Raw genomic sequence first — 14,937 nt, 5'->3', positions numbered from 1 at the left:
GGACTGTCAGTGTGGTCTTTGCAGAGTCAATGTTATGGTTTATTCTTGTGCCAAGCAATAGATCCACTCACATATGAGGGTACCATTTTTATCAGGAGAAGTCTGGAAATGTTGGATAGTGGGACTTTTGTAATTTGCCAGACTACTGAAGTGTACTGTTACATAAAAGTGTAGAAATTGTAATTTAGATTTTTTACCTATATTTGTAGGGCGTTCATGATAGTCAAATATGGTTGTATTCATGCCAGACATATCACAATAGATTGTCTGGGACGTGTAGGTTTATTTGGGTAGTGGCCGTATTCAGGGGCCAACTACTGCAGACATCTTCCATGGAATCTGCCCTTAACAAAAACATTCCCTGGGGTCTAGTATGTAACTCCATGCTCAAACATCCATTAAAAAGTCATACACATCTTGTGCCCCCACACTCAAGAAACTAGGGCAACTTAGTGGTGGGTCAGACCTTGGCAGGGATATCTCTCTGTGTGAAGAACAAAGAAGGGAATTACCATATTTTGGGACAGAAATTGCTGAAAATCTGACAAATGTCATGTTTAACGCATGCACCCATCCAACCAATAAGGGTGAGGAACTCTGGGAACCAGTAATAGAAACCTTAGGTGTGTAGATGTTAAAAATATATGGTTGTGCTATTTTTGCAGACAGTCCATTTGTCATACTAGCAACCAGAGACAGGTACCCTAAACCAGCATTTTGCTTTCAGTTGATTTCCAAATTCCCTAAAAGCACTGCACTCAGTTAATCACCTGTGGGCACCCAAATTCCTGAGAAAACCCAGACATGTCTAGAACCGCCCCCACACCCCCCCGAACAGGATATCCGGGAGAACACAGATTGTAGTCATCCCTAGACAAGACATCACAATTCTTGATTCAGACTAATAGAGGACAATGGGATTGGGCTAGATGCCACCCACTTAGCCAGTAACCCTACTAACTAATATTTTAAATCAACTATGTAGATTTGTGAGGAGTGTATAAACTATCAAACCATTTCCAACCTACAGTCATAATAGTCAAAATGTATTTGTTTGATTTTTTTTTTAAACATGAAAATCTTTTTGGACAATTTTGTATATCATACACACATTTAAATCAATAAAACATATTTTGTGCAATTGATTACAAAATAGTCATGAGTCACAGGACTTCCATGTTGTACAATAAATCCATGATAGTCCACAACAGAATTCTTATAGTGTTCAATCTGCTATTCATGTGATAAATAGTTTCTTAGAGTTTCAGTTTCATACGTCTTTATTTCGATTTTTTACATCATAAAAGACAATCTACATACAAGATATAAAACCAGATCATATATACATATAATTTAACACATCATATTTCATCCAAAACAGTTCACTTTCTAAGACAAGAATTAAACAGTAAATTTTAAAGACTCAGTATGAAAGAAAAATCCATATTTTTAAAAAAACTTAGTCAGTATGCATGAAGGTGTCTAGCTCTGATGACCCAAGCCCACCCTAAATACTTTGCTACTCCTATAACCACCGTCTCTGAGGTATTTGTTCTTAGGATCCATAGTGCCTCTGCACTCCCTCGAATGTTCAACTGACTGCAAATGGGCCTAATCCATTTAATCCTAGGGGCTGCATAGGCCGGACAGGCAAAGAAAAAATGTCCCAGACTTTCTTTTTGGTCATTACACCAGGGACAGTACTCTGTTTTATAACCATCCCATTTCTTGGAAAAGGACCTTACTGGCAGAGACCGAACTCTAAACTGATGGTATAATTTTTGTCCAGGCTCCTGGTAATAACATCCCAGTAGTCTTCAAGTAGGGGATCCAATTTGTGCACCAAGAATCGATAGGGTAGTGGCATCAGATAGTGCAACTAATTGGTGTCTAACAGAAGCCCAGAAAAGCTCTTTAAATTCTTTTTTGGAGGGGAATGCAGTAGACCCCGGGTTAGTCCACAGTTGGCTAAGTCCCATACTTTCCAAGATTAGTTTCACCTCCCGGAGCCATGGGATATTGCCAGAACCCAAGATTGATCTCACTTCGGCTAATTCATTGGCGAAGAGATTAAGATCCGGCGACGTCCAGATCCGTCTCCACAATGCAACGAGCCAGAACCGAGCCATCTCATTTATCGGCTTACAACCCATAGCCAACAGAAGGGGTTTAATTGGTGTGGATTGGGTTAAACCTACCAATTTGCGCAAAAATTTGTTTTGGGCTCTTACTAAGGGAGTTAAATCTGTGAAACCCCATAGGTCAGCCCCATAAAGAATTGCAGAGCTAATTTTGGCCTCAAAAATCTTTAGTGCTGGTAAGACCCTTTTGGTCAGAGACATTCTTTGCTCCTGGATTAGGCAACCCATGAGGCGTACGGATCTTAGGTGGAGTGCATCAACCTGTGGCTTCCATCGTAAACGATAGTCTAAAGTCACTCCAAGATAGGTCATAACATCCACTTGTTCGAGAGCGACTCCATTCATGCTAACATGACTTTTAATAGGGCGATTTTTAGTTAAAACCATAAATTTAGTCTTACTTACGTTTATTTGCAGATCATTTTGATTACAAAAATCCTCAAATCTATTGATCGCTTTTTGAAGACCATTACGTGTCTTAGAGAGGATTAAAGTGTCATCTGCAAAAATGAGTAAAGGGAACTTAGTCCCGCCCAATGTGGTGCATCAGTTGGAGTATCTGCAAAAAACTTCACCACCTGATTTATAAATAATAGGAAGAGGGTAGGTGCCAAAACGCACCCTTGACGAACACCCCTTGTGACGGGAAAACTATCTGTCACCTGTCCCTGTCTCCCCCACCTCACCTTAGCGAAATTGCCCTCGTGGAGTCTTACCAGGATTTGGAGCAGTTCGGACGGCAGACCTAACTTGCCCAGGACAGCCCATAATTTTGCCCTGGGCACAAGGTCGAAGGCGGACTTAAGGACCACAAAGGCGGCAAAGATGGTCCCTCCGCCCAACAGCACCACCTTCCAGAATATCAGAACAAATCGGAAAACCTGGTCGATGGTGCTGGTGCCTGATCTAAATCCTGCCTGTAATGGTGAGAGAATACTCTCCATCTCCATCCAGCCTTGAACCCTGGCAAGAACCACCCTAGCGACAATTTTCTACAGGGAATCTATGAGACTTATGGGGCGATAGTTACCAGGGACCGATAGGTCCCCCTTTTTAAAAATGGGAAGAATTTCAGCTCCTTTCCAGGACTCGGGAATCCTTGCCCCCTTGGCAATAGCATTAGCAACCTTGGTTATATAAGGGACCCAGAGATGGAGATCGTGTTTAAATAGGTCAGCCGGGATACAATCCATCCCGGGAGCCTTCCCTGCTTGAACCAACCGGAGTGCAGACTTGGTGTCATCATTCGTAAACACCAACGGATGACAAATAGATGAAGGGGCACGGACCCAATCCACCAGAGCGTCACAGTGTTCGTATTCAGGGTCTTTAAACTGGGACGAGAAAAAGTCCACCCATGCTTCCGCCGAAACATAATTAACTGGGGATTGTGAGTCTGGGTTTCTACCCCATTTAACTACTTCCCAGAACTTAGTCTGGTTAGAGGAGAGGCTCGCCTCATATAAGTCTGACCAATAAGACTCGTCCCATTCTCTCCTCGCCTCCTACTGTACCCTCTTGCACTTTTGACGTGACCATTTAATATCAAGTGTTACTCTGGATTTAATGGCTTTTTTTGAGCCCGCTAAATGCCTCCCTGCATTTTTTGTTGTACCATTTCTTACTGAAGCTAATTATTTTCTCTTTCCCAAGCTTCGGAGGTAGGGTAAGGAGAGACTTCAGTTTGTTAAAGCACTGCTCATGCAGATCACTAATCTGATGAACTGCTTCCATATTAGAAGGTAGATCATGCATGGCACTTAGGGTTGATGAAGCTTCCAGGGATATGCCATCTAACATTGCAGGATCCGCCAAAATCCTGCACCATCTGACCCTCCTTCTATCATTAGTTAAAACAGCCTCTGCGGTCACACACATGGCTGCAGAAGACCTGCTGAACCACCAGAGAGCTTCAAACGTAAAGACAGCGGGTTGTGGTCAATCTCAGGACGATCCACAACTACCATGTCTTCCAGGAGGGACCAATACTCAATTTTTACCAAAATGTAATCAATTCTACTTTTGTTAGACCCATTATCAAAAGTAGGATGACCAGCCTTGTCAGAAATCGTACGGCCGTTGGCCGCTCTCAAGCCCCACTCTAAGCACAGCCCTAACCAGTGCAAGGCAGCCTCGGAACCCTTGTTGATATAATTCAGTGTCAGGTTTGGAATGTTCCATATAGCGTCTTCCTCAGAACACAAATCCTCACCCTCACTCTTCAGGGGTTCGAAGGTGCAGTTAAGATCCCCCGCTCCAAGTATTAAGTTATCACTCCCAATTAATTCTTAGTAGGAGTCCAACTCATCAATAATATCCGGGCTTCTCCCGCCAGGGAGGCCTCGAGCATATCTATTGATGAGAATAATGTCCTGATGATTATCCCTACATAACTTAATCCCCAGAATATCGGGGTTTTCTACTAAAATTTCCACCGGCCTGTAGCTGATGGACTGCCTAACCCAAATTACTAAACCCCCTGATGCTCTGCCCTTAGTACCCTTGATTGCCGGTTTATAGAAATTGAGAAAGCCTGCTTGAAAGATTGGTTCCGGGGCCCAACTCTCTTGAAATAATAAAATATCAAAGGAATCAACAAAATCGGCCCAGTCATCTAAAGCTCTTCTCCCTTTAAGCCCTGCAATGTTCCATGATGCTATTTTAAGTGCCATATCCTGAGGGAAAGGGGCTTCATGGTTCAAGGCCAACAACTCTCGTCCTAGAACCCCACCATCAGTAGATAGAATACCGTCCGGGGAATTACCTTCTAAAACACTCCCAGTAGCCACATCCATCTTCATCGTCATATACCCACCCTCCTGATTGGCTAAGCATGTTAAACTAGGTAGGTCGGTTTCCCCATGATCAAGGTTACCAGAATGACTCTCTCCGCCCGATACAAGACGGAGTCAATCAATACCCTCCAAGCCAGAGAGTACTTCAAAGCGATTTAGTGAATGTGGAATGAATGGGGTGTATATATTCCTATCCATTGGAAATCTCCCGTAAGTTCTACTGGGTATTAGGGGGTTTACAAGGGGAAAGTTATTTCTTTTGGGATAAAAATAACTAAGGCCCAAAGACTGCACATCCCCCATCCTCCAAAATCTAGCTTCCCTATGTATAAAATCCACCACCCAAGGATCCCTGAAATTAATAATAATACAATCGCCTTCCAGATCCTTCGGGCAGGGTCCCACCCAATTTACTCTTCTGACACTCAATATCTCCGGGGCAGAAGAAGGTGGGAGGGGTCTGTTTTTATTTAACCAAAAAACGACTTTATTTCTGAGGTCCCCATAGGATTCAGGCGTGTCCTCCCTAAGGGATGAGACACCTGTTAGAACAATCGTATAGGGGGTGGCCTCAGTGGGTAAGTCGATACAAGGAAGGCCCTTATGAACTTTCCGACCCAAGGCAGGGGGTTTCGTATCTTGGGTCCCCAGTGCTCTGGTGCTCGGTTTGGACACAGTGGTCAATTTAGAATTATCCCTCTCACGACTCAGAGCTTGGGCAACTGTGGAAGGCTTGGTATTTTGCGTTATATCAGCTTTTGAGCTCCCACCCCTAGATGTTACCCCCGCAGGATTGTTTATAGCAGGCCGAATATTTAGTTGTTTAACAAGAGCCTGAGGTAGCCGCTTAGTTGTAACAGCGACACCCGGGGAATTAGATATACTAGTTGGAATAGGGGGTGGAGCGTGGACATTTACTAACTTATTTAATATGCCAGTGTTATCTTTTACAAGATTCTCCAATAAGTCCAGTTTCGAGTTCATAAGTCTGGTTCGTTCTAGTAGGGGTAACATGAGTGTTTTAACTAATAGTTCCATTTTATTCAAAAGACGGTCGTCTATACTAGAACACTCAGGGCTAATGACTAAATTCCTATGTGGTAGGTGAGGAGGGGACAGAGAATTGGTTGTAACCAATACGGGCTGGGAACTAGTGATAATTTCGGGGACAGAGATGGGCTGGGGCATGCTATTTGTTTTGGGTATTTTAGAAATGCCCCGCTTCTGAGGGCCCTTACTTCTCTTCCTCTTGCAGGGCGCATTCCGTTGAGGCTCTCCAGTGGAAAAATCCAATTGAATAGGGCTAGCAATTAACACACTATCCTCACCCCAACTACCTATGGTACAACGCTGGACCATTAGAACTCGGTCAGTACAAAACTGCGTTGTTACCATGCATAACATTACAACGCAAGTCATTACAACAAATTGCAATAGGGGGCTTTAGCCCAACTGTTGCACAGACCGGAGTTGGAATAGTAACTTATACTATTCCATACTCCAGCGCCCCCTACAGCAAGTCATTGTAATGACTTGTGTTGTAATGGTATGCGTGGTAACAACACAGTTGTTGTACTGACCGCGTTGTAAAGTCATGCGTTGTAAACACATGCGTTGCAACGTCACATATTCTTGAAAAACGTCTCCTCATTATTGTAAAATCATCTTTATTGATACTTCTTGTATCTTCTTGCCGTACATAGAAAAATCAGCCCTGCGAACGCATTTCGTCCTTTACTAGGACCTCATCAAGGATATTTTTTAGTGTAGTGAAGCAGTTAAATCACTTATATAAACGTATTCCACATATTCAATCCTTTCTATTGTTTTTTCATACACAGTCAACCTGGATGCTTCACATGTACTAATTTTTCCACAGGGTCACAGTACAGTGTCTCCTATTAAGTCTTTAACCCTGGGTTCAAGACCAGCCACCTGGCTCACCCTGCTAGCTTCGAGAAGATCATACCAACATGTGCCCTGCGTGGCACTTACTTCTGTGTCATTCTAAGTACATTTGTCTCCTCCTAGAACCTCTGTTTCTATGACAATCTTCGAGACTAAAATAGATCAAGTAACTTCCATCTCCAAATATAAATGCACCCAAAAGCAATAGTGTCAAACAAAAGAAATGCTTTTATGTATTCACTGGTCTAGTCCAAGGTCTCATTTTCAACAGAACTCAATAGGAATTCTGTTATGAATTATGATGGATTTATTGTCCAGCATGGAAGTTCTGTGACTCAGACCCTTTCATCACCAACTGTACAAAATAATTTTTTATTGAATTAAATGTTTGTGTTATATAATAACAGTCATAAAAGATATTTATTTAGAGTTTCAAAGGAATACCTGCTAAATGGTATGATTGTAGGTATATATATATATATATATATATATATATATATATATATATATATATATATATATATATTCACTTAAAAAACCATAGGTTTCAGGCCTTATATAGTTAGGAATTAGCATTTAAAAAACCATTGAAATTGCTCCTATATAGTTAGTTGTACTAACTATATTTCGCGCACCCGCAATCCACTGCTGATGATGTCACATATTACATCATTCATGACATGGTCAGTGACATCACTGATGACATCTCAAATGACATCACTGATGACATCACTGATGACATCTCATTTGACATCACTGATGACATCACTGATGACATCATCCAGTGACTGTGTGCTACTGTAAAGTTTAAATATGTTTTACATATTGAAGAATGAGTGGATGTATAAGTGTCTGGATGAAGGATTTAGTAGGTGCGTGACTGACTGTATGAGTGAGTGATTAAATGTGTCTTACTAAATGCATTGGCTAGTGACTAAACTGTCTGAATGTGTGCATCAGTATGTCTGTTGTTGTGTAAGCTGCTGCATGTGTTGATCAGTAGCTATATGAGTGGCTATATGGGTTATTGATTGGTTGCCCAAGTATTTGAATGGGAGACTGAGTGTGTGTGTGGGTGGCTGGGAGGTGTGTGACTCTGCATAGATGTGTGAGCAGTTGATTCACTAGGTGTATGAGTTCAAGAGTGCATGTGGAAACAGCTATATGGGCGGTTGACTGTGTGCATGGGTGGGTTGGTGAGTGAATGGATATCTCAGTGCTACATGTCCAAGTAAGTACATATGTAAAACACAGTGCATGTGAGAGTTGGCATATATAAATGACTATACATGAGAGCCAGTGAATGTGCGAGTGGCTGTATGGATCATTGTGTACTTGTATCAGTGATTGTATAAGAGAGTAAGTATGTGTTAGAATATGTTTGAATAAGTAAGGTGTTGTGTATATAACTGTATAGTTGAGGAATTGGAAGTGTGATTGATTCTTTGCATGACTGACTAGGTGTGTGAGTAACTCCATGGATGAGTGGCAGTGTGTGAGTGTCTGTATAGGTGTATGAGTGCATATGATAGTGTTGTATTAATGAGTGACTGTATGTATGAGTGATTCTTTGGGTGAATGAGTGAATGTGTGTGTAGACCTAGGAATCAGTGAGTGCGTATGTAGTAACTGGTATTGGTGTGTCAATGGTTTCAAGAATGGTAGTCTGTATTTAACACTAGGTGTATCAAAGGTTATATTAGAGTGTGAGGAGGTGCATCGTATTATCACATGAATGATATCATCAGTGATGTGATCAGTGATGTCAAATGAGATGTCATCAGTGATGTCATCAGTGATGTCATTTGAGATGTCATCAGTGATGTCACTGACCATGTCATGAATAATGTAATATGTGACATCATCAGCAGTGGATTGCGGGTGCGCGAATTATAGTTAGTACAACTAACTATATAGGAGCAATTTCAATGCTTTTTAAAATGCTAATTCCTAACTATATATGGCCTGAAACCTATGGTTTTTTAAGTGAATTTGCAAGGTTTTTAAAATGCTAATTCCTAACTATATAAGGCCTGAAACCTATGTTTTTTTAAGTGAATTTGCAGGGTTTTTTAAATGCTAATTCCTAACTATATAAGGCCTGAAACCTATGGGGACACTCTGTGAGCTTGTTTGGTCAAGAGGGACGGTGTATTAGAGAGGACTGGCTCAGCGCTTTCGCCCTACACCTTGCCAAGCACTGAGGAGCATCTTACCGGGGCTGGTGGTACCGGGCGGTTCAGGCCGAAACAACAAAGCCTGTGTGTGCTGAGAGGCGCGAGGAGCAGCGTAGCAGGGACTCAATCTCCCAAGAGTCCCTGCTTGATCAACATCACCTGGTCCTGCGCTACCAGCGAGCCCCGCCCACTGGTGCCTGAACGGATTAAAACCCCTCGTTTCTTTGCTGACCCTGGGAAACTCTGTGAGCTTGTTTGGTCAAGAGGGACGCTGTATTAGAGAGGACTGGCTCAGCGCTTTCGCCCTACACCTTGCCGCACCCACTTTGCGGGTGCCGCTGCACCACAAACTTGCCCAAGCACTGAGGAGCATCTTACCGGGGCTGGTGGTACCGGGCGGTTCAGGCCAAAACAACAACGGCTGTGTGTGCTGAGAGGCGCGAGGAGCAGCTTAGCAGGGACTCAATCTCCCAAGAGTCCCTGCTTGGTCAACATCACCTGGTCCTGCGCTACCAGCGAGCCCCGCCCACTGGTGCCTGAACGGATTAAAACCCCTCGGTTTTTTGCTGACCCTGGTACACTCTGTGAGCTTGTTTGGTCAAGAGGGACGCTATATTAGAGAGGACTGGCTCAGCGCTTTCGCCCTACACCTTGGCGCACCCGCTTCGCGGGTGCCGCTGCGCCACCAACTTTGACAAGCACTGAGAAGCATCCTACCGGGGCTGGTGGTACCGGGCAGTTCTGGCCGCAACAACAACGCCTGTGTGTGCTGAGAGGCGCGAGGAGCAGCGTAGCAGGGACTCAATCTCCCAAGAGTCCCTGCTTGATCAACATCACCTGGTCCTGCGCTACCAGCGAGCCCCGCCCACTGGTGCCTGAACGGATTAAAACCCCTCGTTTCTTTGCTGACCCTGGGACACTCTGTGAGCTTGTTTGGTCAAGAGGGACGCTGTATTAGAGGGGACTGGCTCAGCGCTTTCGCCCTACACCTTGCCGCACCCGATTCGCGGGTGCCGCTGCGCCACAAACTTTGCCAAGCACTGAGGAGCATCTTACCGGGGCTGGTGGTACCGGGCGGTTCAGGCCGAAACAACAACGCCTGTGTGTGCTGAGAGGCGCAAGGAGCAGCGTAGCAGAGACTCCATCTTCCAAGAGTCCCTGCTTGATCAACATCACCTGGTCCTGCGCTACCAGCGAGCCCCGCCCACTGGTGCCTGAACGGATTAAAACCCCTCGTTTCTTTGCTGACCCTGGGACACTCTGTGAGCTTGTTTGGTCAAGAGGGACGCTGTATTAGAGAGGACTGGCTCAGCGCTTTTGCCCTACACCTTGCCGCACCCGCTTCGCGGGTGCCGCTGCGCCACAAACTTTGCCAAGCACTGAGGAGCATCTTACCGGGGATGGTGGTACCGGGCGGTTCAGGCTGAAACAACAACGCCTGTGTGTGCTGAGAGGCACGAGGAGCAGCGGAGCAGGGACTCAATCTCCCAAGAGTCCCTGCTTGATCAACATCACCTGGTCCTGCGCTACCAGCGAGCCCCGCCCACTGGTGCCTGAATGTATTAAAACCCCTCGTTTCTTTGCTGACCCTGGGACACTCTGTGAGCTTGTTTGGTCAAGAGGGACGCTGTATTAGAGAGGACTGGCTCAGCGCTTTCGCCCTACACCTTGCCGCTGCGCCACAAACTTTGCCAAGCACTGAGGAGCATCTTACCGGGACTGGTGGTACCGGGCGGTTCAGGCTGAAACAACAACGCCTGGGTGTGCTGAGAGGCACGAGGAGCAGCGTAGCAGGGACTCAATCTCCCAAGAGTCCCTGTTTGATCAACATCACCTGGTCCTGCACTACCAGCGAGCCCCGCCCATTGGTGCCTGAACGGATTAAAACCCCTTGTTTCTTTGCTGACCCTGGGACACTCTGTGAGCTTGTTTGGTCAAGAGGGACGCTGTATTAGAGAGGACTGGCTCAGCGCTTTCGCCCTACACCTTGCCACACCCGCTTCGCGGGTGCCGCTGCGCCACAAACTTTGCCAAGCACTGAGGAGCATCTTACCGGGGATGGTGGTACCGGGCGGTTCAGGCCGAAACAACAACGCCTGTGTGTGCTGAGAGGCATGAGGAGCAGCGGAGCAGGGACTCAATCTCCCAAGAGTCCCTGCTTGATCAACATCACCTGGTCCTGCGCTACCAGCGAGCCCCGCCCACTGGTGCCTGCACGGATTAAAAACCCTCGTTTCTTTGCTGACCCTGGGACACTCTGTGAACTTGTTTGGTCAAGAGGGACGCTGTATTAGAGAGGACTGGCTCAGCGCTTTCGCCCTACACCTTGCCGCTGCGCCACAAACTTTGCCAAGCACTGAGGAGCATCTTACCGGGACTGGTGGTACCGGGCGGTTCAGGCCGAAACAACAACGCCTGTGTGTGCTGAGAGGCGCGAGGAGCAGCGTAGCAGGTACTCAATCTCCCAAGAGTCCCTGCTTGGTCAACATCACCTGGTCCTGCGCTACCAGCGAGCCCCGCCCACTGGTGCCTGAACGGATTAAAACCCTTCGTTTTTTTGCTTACCCTGGGACACTCTGTGAGCTTGTTTGGTCAAGAGGGACGCTATATTAGAGAGGACTGGCTCAGCGCTTTCGCCCTACACCTTGGCGCACCCGCTTCGCGGGTGCTGCTGCGCCACAAACTTTGCCAAGCACTGAGGAGCATCTTACCGGGGCTGGTGGTACCGGGCAGTTCTGGCCGAAACAACAACGCCTGTGTGTGCTGAGAGGCGCGAGGAGCAGCGTAGCAGGGACTCAATCTCCCAAGAGTCCCTGCTTGATCAACATCACCTGGTCCTGCGCTACCAGCGAGCCCCGCCCACTGGTGCCTGAACGGATTAAAACCCCTTGTTTCTTTGCTGACCCTGGGACACTCTGTGAGCTTGTTTGGTCAAGAGGGACGCTGTATTAGAGAGGACTGGCTCAGCGCTTTCGCCCTACACCTTGCCGCACCCGCTTCGCGGGTGCCGCTGCGCCACAAACTTTGCCAAGCACTGAGGAGCATCTTACCGGGGATGGTGGTACCGGGCGGTTCAGGCCGAAACAACAACGCCTGTGTGTGCTGAGAGGCACGAGGAGCAGCGGAGCAGGGACTCAATCTCCCAAGAGTCCCTGCTTGATCAACATCACCTGGTCCTGCGCTACCAGCGAGCCCCGCCCACTGGTGCCTGAACGGATTAAAACCCCTCGTTTCTTTGCTGACCCTGGGACACTCTGTGAGCTTGTTTGGTCAAGAGGGATGCTGTATTAGAGAGGACTGGCTCAGCGCTTTCGCCCTACACCTTGCCGCTGCGCCACAAACTTTGCCAAGCACTGAGGAGCATCTTACCGGGACTAGTGGTACCGGGCGGTTCAGGCCGAAACAACAACGCCTGTGTGTGCTGAGAGGCACGAGGAGCAGCGTAGCAGGGACTCAATCTCCCAAGAGTCCCTGCTTGATCAACATCACCTGGTCCTGCACTACCAGCGAGCCCCGCCCATTGGTGCCTGAACGGATTAAAACCCCTTGTTTCTTTGCTGACCCTGGGACACTCTGTGAGCTTGTTTGGTCAAGAGGGACGCTGTATTGGAGAGGACTGGCTCAGCGCTTTCGCTCTACACCTTGCCACACCCGCTTCGCGGGTGCCGCTGCACCACAAACTTTGCCAAGCACTGAGGAGCATCTTTCCGGGGATGGTGGTACCGGGCGGTTCAGGCCGAAACAACAACGCCTGTGTGTGCTGAGAGGCACGAGGAGCAGCGGAGCAGGGACTCAATCTCCCAAGAGTCCCTGCTTGATCAACATCACCTGGTCCTGCGCTACCAGCGAGCCCCGCCCACTGGTGCCTGAACGGATTAAAACCCCTCTTTTTTTTGTGACCCTGGGACACTCTGTGAGCTTGTTTGGTCAAGAGGGACGCTGTATTAGAGAGGACTGGCTCAGCGCTTTTGCCCTACACCTTGCCGCTGCGCCACAAACTTTGCCAGGCACTGAGGAGCATCTTACCGGGACTGGTGGTACCGGGCGGTTCAGGCCGAAACAACAACGCCTGTGTGTGCTGAGAGGCGCGAGGAGCAGGGTAGCAGGGACTCAATCTCCCAAGAGTCCCTGCTTGGTCAACATCACGTGGTCCTGCGCTACCAGCGAGCCCCGCCCACTGGTGCCTGAACGGATTAAAACCCTTCGTTTTTTTGCTTACCCTGGGACACTCTGTGAGCTTGTTTGGTCAAGAGGGACGCTATATTAGAGAGGACTGGCTCAGCGCTTTCGCCCTACACCTTGGCGCACCCGCTTCGCGGGTGCTGCTGCGCCACAAACTTTGCCAAGCACTGAGGAGCATCTTACCGGGGCTGGTGGTACCGGGCAGTTCTGGCCGAAACAACAACGCCTGTGTGTGCTGAGAGGCGCGAGGAGCAGCGTAGCAGGGACTCAATCTCCCAAGAGTCCCTGCTTGGTCAACATCACCTGGTCCTGCGCTACCAGCGAGCCCCGCCCACTGGTGCCTGAACGGATTAAACCCCTTCGTTTTTTTGCTTACCCTGGGACACTCTGTGAGCTTGTTTGGTCAAGAGGGACGCTATATTAGAGAGGACTGGCTCAGCGCTTTCGCCCTACACCTTGGCGCACCCGCTTCGCGGGTGCTGCTGCGCCACACACTTTGCCAAGCACTGAGGAGCATCTTACCGGGGCTGGTGGTACCGGGCAGTTCTGGCCGAAACAACAGCGCCTGTGTGTACTGAGAGGCACGAGGAGCAGCGTAGCAGGGACTCAATCTCCCAAGAGTCCCTGCTTGATCAACATCACCTGGTCCTGCGCTACCAGCGAGCCCCGCCCACTGGTGCCTGAACGGATTAAAACCCCTCGTTTCTTTGCTGGCCCTGGGACACTCTGTGAGCTTGTTTGGTCAAGAGGGACGCTGTATTAGAGAGGACTGGCTCAGCGCTTCCGCCCTACACCTTGCCGCTGCGCCACAAACTTTGCCAAGCACTGAGGAGCATCTTACCGGGGCTGGTGGTACCGGGCGGTTCAGGCCGAAACAACAACGCCTGTGTGTGCTGAGAGGCGCGAGGAGCAGCGTAGCAGAGACTCCATCTCCCAAGAGTCCCTGCTTGATCAACATCACCTGGTCCTGCGCTACCAGCGAGCCCCGCCCACTGGTGCCTGAACGGATTAAAACCCCTCGTTTCTTTGCTGACCCTGGGACACTCTGTGAGCTTGTTTGGTCAAGAGGGACGCTGTATTAGAGAGGACTGGCTCAGCGCTTTTGCCCTACACCTTGCCGCACCCGCTTCGCGGGTGCCACTGCGCCACAAACTTTGCCAAGCACTGAGGAGCATCTTACCGGGGCTGGTGGTACCGGGCGGTTCAGGCCGAAACAACAACGCCTGTGTGTGCTGAGAGGCGCGAGGAGCAGCGTAGCAGGGACTCAATCTCCCAAGAGTCCCTGCTTGATCAACATCACCTGGTCCTGCACTACCAGCGAGCCCCGCCCATTGGTGCCTGAACGGATTAAAACCCCTCGTTTCTTTGCTGACCCTGGGACACTCTGTGAGCTTGTTTGGTCAAGAGGGACGCTGTATTAGAGAGGACTGGCTCAGCGCTTTCGGCGTACACCTTGCCGCACCCGCTTCAAGGGTGCCGCTGCACCACAAACTTTGCCAAGCACTGAGGAGCATCTTACCAGGAATGGTGGTACCGGGCGGTTCAGGCCGAAACAACAATGCCTGTGTGTGCTGAGAGGCATGAGGAGCAGCGGAGCAGGGACTCAATCTCTCAAGAGTCCCTGCTTGATCAACATCACCTGGTCCTGCGCTACCAGCGAGCCCCGCCCACTGGTGCCTGCACGGATTAAAACCCCTCGTTTCTTTGCTGACCCTGGGACACTCTGTGAGCTTG

This window comes from Lissotriton helveticus, chromosome 4_1 (assembly GCF_964261635.1).
Source record: "Lissotriton helveticus chromosome 4_1, aLisHel1.1, whole genome shotgun sequence".
Lineage (NCBI taxonomy): Eukaryota > Metazoa > Chordata > Amphibia > Caudata > Salamandridae > Lissotriton > Lissotriton helveticus.
The sequence above is the reverse complement of the archived record's forward strand: the minus strand, read 5'-3'. Positions refer to the sequence as shown.